This window comes from Scyliorhinus torazame, chromosome 4 (assembly GCF_047496885.1).
Source record: "Scyliorhinus torazame isolate Kashiwa2021f chromosome 4, sScyTor2.1, whole genome shotgun sequence".
Lineage (NCBI taxonomy): Eukaryota > Metazoa > Chordata > Chondrichthyes > Carcharhiniformes > Scyliorhinidae > Scyliorhinus > Scyliorhinus torazame.
Window position 1 is genome coordinate 49,420,118 of NC_092710.1, and position 5,238 is coordinate 49,425,355.

The 5,238-nt window shown below is 41.3% G+C and overlaps 1 non-coding gene across 1 annotated transcript; it reads right to left on the bottom strand.

Annotated features, from left to right (window-relative positions):
• Nucleotides 1-3,370: 3,370 nt before the first annotated feature.
• trnat-agu (transfer RNA threonine (anticodon AGU)) lies at nucleotides 3,371-3,444 on the bottom strand. The gene has a single exon. It is a non-coding gene; the product is annotated as a tRNA-Thr (tRNA).
• Nucleotides 3,445-5,238: the final 1,794 nt, after the last annotated feature.

Consider the following 5,238-nt stretch of genomic DNA (forward strand, 5'->3'; position numbering starts at 1 on the left):
GATTGCGCCAACATTTTCTGCATTCACCATGAAATGTTCAGCATCACTCCAGCCGTGAATTTCCATTGAAGGCACTGCTGAGATTTGAACTCAGGATCTCCTGTTTACTCGACAGGCGCTTTAACCATCTAATCCACAGCACCAGCATGCGAGCTTAGGGTGCAAGTTTAGAACAGATTTCAATCATTTTGATTCAACATCAGTTTTCTTGCCATCTCATGCGGGCCTTCCGAGTGCATATTAAAAAATTCTTTGGAACTGTAAAATTGTATTTATTACTGGAAATGCTGGATTTGTAGCAGTTCTGCATGGGATTAGTAAACAAACAGGAAATGATTGGTCGAACTGGGAAGTGAGTGAACATGACCAGAAATCTATTGTGGTATAATACAGGACAATGTCAGGAGAGAATTTTAAAATGAACTGAAAATGTAGCAAACTTCTTGACAATTCTCCATGGCTGTTGCTCTTTAGCAAAGATGATATTTTCACCGCTCTTCCATTTTCCTTGACCCGTTCTGCATTCTTTCTTCGTCTTTTTTGTTGTTCATTGGGAAGCAAACATCTTGAGCCAAAGTAAGAGCCCTGATAGGGACTTGAACGCTGGACCCTCATAATAAAAGTCTGAAGCTCTACCGAATGAGTTACCAAGGCCTGATCTTTGCTGGTTCTCATAATTTACTTCAACGTCTCATGAGGGATGTTTTGAATTTCCTTCTTTGGTGATGCAGCCTCTCCAGCTCATTTTACTCACAGGCATTGCAGCAGCCTCCATTTGGCTTCCTTTCACAAATTCTTCAGCTTGCACCAACTACTCGCTTCTTACCAGTGACTTGTGATGTGACATCAGTTGTTTCCCCCGGACCTGCACTGTCACTTCAAGGCTTTGAAAATTACGTTTAATTCGGTGAAATATAAGTGGAAAGCTACAAAGACACAGATTGTATTGTGAGAGAGAGTAAAGGGTGTCATCTGGTGTTTGTTGTGGCAGAGTGTGAATGCAAGTAAGGTTAACCGGTCAAGTTGCAAAGTGTCAAAATCTCAAAGTTTTTGGTTGGAAATAGATTTGTCAGCACCAAATCTTCATGCAAAACGGACCGCTATTTCTCCCGCCGAATTGTTCTTGCTAACGTACAGCAACAGAAATTGTTCAATATAAAAGCAAATTACTGCGGATGTGAAATCTCAAAGAAAAAGGGGAAAAGATGGAAAATCTCAGCGGTTCTGGCGGCATCTGGGAAGAGAGAACTGAGCAATTTTTTCGACTCAGGGTGACTCTTTGGCAGAGCAAATCAGTTAATCATTCAATCGTTACACTCTGTTGTCGTTGCTATACTTTTAAAATGTTCCTCCAGGTTTTCTTGAGGTAAATCCTATTATGCATTCAAAGGAAAATACCGCGGATGCTGCAAATCTGCAAGAGAAACTAAAAGTGAGAGGATAAAATCTTTAAAAATCTGAGGATATCCGTGGTGCCAGACACAGAGTTAAAGTTTCAAATGCGCGTGATCCTTCTACGGGGCTGAAACGAGGAGGAAATGCGATGGTGTAGGTGAGCAAATTTGAAGATGAGCGGGAAATGGGAGTTGAACGATTTGAAGAAAGTGCTTCAGCACAGAAGGGTAAACAAGTTTTAAGGTTTGCGCTGCAGAGACATTGCCAACATTTTTTGCATTCACCCTGCAATGTTGTGCATCACTCCAGCTGCTAACTTCCATTGAAGGCACTGCTGAGAATTGAACTCAGGACCTCCTGTCTGCAAGACAGGCTCTTTAACCATCTAAGCCACAGCACCAGCATGCAAGATTAGCGTGCAAGTTTAGAACAAATTTCAATCATTTTGATTCAACATCAGTTTTCCTGACATCTCATACGGGCCTTCCGAGTGCAAATTAAAATTTTCATTGGCACTGGTCTTTGAAACTGTAAAATTGCACTTATTACTGGAAATGCTGGATTTGTAGCAGTACTCATGGGATAAGTAAACAAACAGGAAATGATTGGTCGAACTGGGAAGTGAGTGAACATGACAAGAAATGTATTGTGGTATAATACAGGACAATGTCAGGAGAGAATTTTAACATGAACTGAAAATGAAGCAAACTTCTTGACAATTCTCCATGGCTGTTGCTCTTTAGCAAAGATGATATTGTCACCGATCTTCCATTTTCCCTGACCCGTTCTGCATTCTTTATTCTTCTTTTTTGTTGTTCATTGGGAAGCAAACGTCTTGAGCCAAAGTAAGAGCCCTGATAGGGACTTGAACGCTGGACCCTCATAATAAAAGTCTAAAGCTCTACCGCATGAGCTACCAAGGTCTAATCTTTGCTGGTTCTCATAAGTTACTTCAAAGTCTCATGAGGGATATTTTGAATTTCCTTCTTTGGTGATGCAGCCTCTCCAGCTCATTTTACTCGCAGGCACAGCAGCAGCCTCCGTTTGGCTTCCTTTCACAAATTCTTCAGCTTGCACCAACTACTCGCTTCTCACCAGTGACTTGTGATGTGACATCAGTTGTTACCCCCGGACCTGCACTGTCACTTCAAGGCTTTGAAGGTTACGTTTAATTCGGTGAAATATAAGTGGGAAGCTACAAAGACAGAGATTGTATTGTGAGAGAGAGTAAACGGTGTGATCTGGCGTTTGTTGTGGCAGAGTGTGAATGCAAGTAAGGTTAACCGGTCAAGTTGCAAAGTGTCAAAATCTCAAAGTTTTTGGGTGGGAATAGATTTGTCAGCACCAAATCTTCATCCAAAACGGACCGCTATTTCTCCCGCCCGAATTGTTCTTGCTAACGTACAGCAACAGAAATTGTTCAATATTAAAGCAAATTACTGCGGATGTGAAATCTCAAAGAAAAAGGGGAAAAGCTGGAAAATCTCAGCGGTTCTGGCAGCATCTGTGAAGAGAGAACTGCGCAATTTCTTCGACTCAGGGTCACTCTTAGGCAGAGCAAATCAGTTAATCATTCAATCGTTAAACTCTGTTGTCGTTGCTATAATTTTAAAATGATCCTCCTGGTTTTCTTGAGGTAAATCCTATTCTGCATTCAAAGGAAAATACCGCGGATGCTGCAAATCTGCAAGAGAAACTAAAAGTGAGAGGATAAAATCTTTAAAAATCTGAGGATATCCGAGGTGCCAGACACAGAGTTAAAGTTTCAAATGCTGGTGATCCTTCTGCAGGGCTGATGCGAGGAGGAAATGCAAAATTGAAGATGAGTTGAAAATATGAGTTAAAAGGTTTGAAGAAAGTGCTGCAGCACACAACGCAAAGCGAGCTTTAAAGTTTGCATTGCAGGGATTGTGCCAACATTCACAGCATTCACCTTTAAATGTTGAGCATCACTCCAGCAGTTAATTTCCATTGAAGGCACTGCTGAGATTTGAACTCAGGATCTCCTGTTTACTAGACAGGCGCTTTAACCATCTAAGCCACAGCACCAGCATGCCAGCTTAGTGTGCAAGTTTAGAACAGATTTCAAACATTTTGATTCAACATCAGTTTTCTTGCCATCTCATACGGGCCTTCTGAGTGCAAATTAAAATATTCATTGGCAATGGTCTTTGAAACTGTAAAATTGCATTTATTCCTGGAAATGCTGGATTTGTAGCAGTTCTGCATGGGATAAGTAAGCAAACAGGAAATGATTGGTCGAACTGGGAAGTGAGTGAACATGACCAGAAATCTATTGTGGTATAATGCAGGACAATGTCAGGAGAGAATTTTAACATGAACTGAAAATGTAGCAAACTGCTTGACAATTCTCCATGGCTGTTGCACTTTAGCAAAGATGATATTGTCACCGTTCCTCCATTTTCCCTGACCCGTTCTGCATTCTTTATTGTTCTTTTTTGTTGTTCATTGGGAAGCAAACGTCTTGAGCCAAAGTAAGAGCCCTGATAGGGACTTGAACGCTGGACCTTCATATTAAAATTCCGAAGCTCTATCAAATGAGCTACCAAGGCCTAATCTTTGCTGGTTCTCTAAGTTACTTCAAAGTCTCATGAGGGATGTTTTGAATTTCCTTCTTTGGTGATGCAGCCTCTCCAGCTCATTTTACTCGCAGGCATAGCAGCAGCCTCCGTTTGGCTTCCTTTCACAAATTCTTCAGCTTGCACCAACTACTCGCTTCTTACCAGCGACTTGTGATGTGACAACAGCTGTCACCCCCGGACCTGCACTGTCACTTCAAGGCTTTGAAGATTACGTTTAATTCGGTAATTATAAGTGGGAAGCTACAAAGACACAGATTGTATTGTGAGAGAGAGTAAAGGGTGTCGTCTGGTGTTTGTTGTGGCAGAGTGTGAATGCAAGTAAGGTTAACCGGTCATGTTGCAAAGTGTCAAAATCTCAACGTTTTTGGGTGGGAATAGATTTGTCAGCACCAAATCTTCATGCAAAACGGACCGCTATTTCTCCCGCCCGAATTGTTCTTGTTAACGTACAGCAACAGAAATTGTTCAATATAAAAGCAAATTACTGCGGATGTGAAATCTCAAAGAAAAAGGGGAAAAGATGGAAAATCTCAGCGGTTCTGGCGGCATCTGGGAAGAGAGAACTGAGCAATTTTTTCGACTCACGGTCACTCTTCGGCAGAGCAAATCAGTTAATCATTCAATCGTTACACTCTGTTGTCGTTGCTATACTTTTAAAATGTTCCTCCAGGTTTTCTTGAGGTATATCCTATTATGCATTCAAAGGAAAATACCGCAGATGCTGCAAATCTGCAAGAGAAACTAAAAGTGAGAGGATAAAATCTTTAAAAATCTGAGGAGTGGTGCAGACACAGAGTTAAAGTTTCAAATGCACGTGATCCTTCTACAGGACTGAAGCGAGGAGGAAATGCGATGGTGTAGGTGAGCAAAATTTAAGATCAGCCGAAAATGGGAGTTAAAAGGTTTGAAAAAAGTGCATTCAAAGGAAAATACCGCGGATGCTGCAAATCTGCAAGAGAAACTAAAAGTGAGAGGATAAAATCTTTAAAAATCTGAGGATATCCGAGGTGCCAGACACAGAGTTAAAGTTTCAAATGCTGGTGATCCTTCTGCAGGGCTGATGCGAGGAGGAAATGCAAAATTGAAGATGAGTTGAAAATATGAGTTAAAAGGTTTGAAGAAAGTGCTGCAGCACACAACGCAAAGCGAGCTTTAAAGTTTGCGTTGCAGGGATTGTGCCAACATTCACAGCATTCACCTTTAAATGTTGAGCATCACTCCAGCAGTTAATTTCCATTGA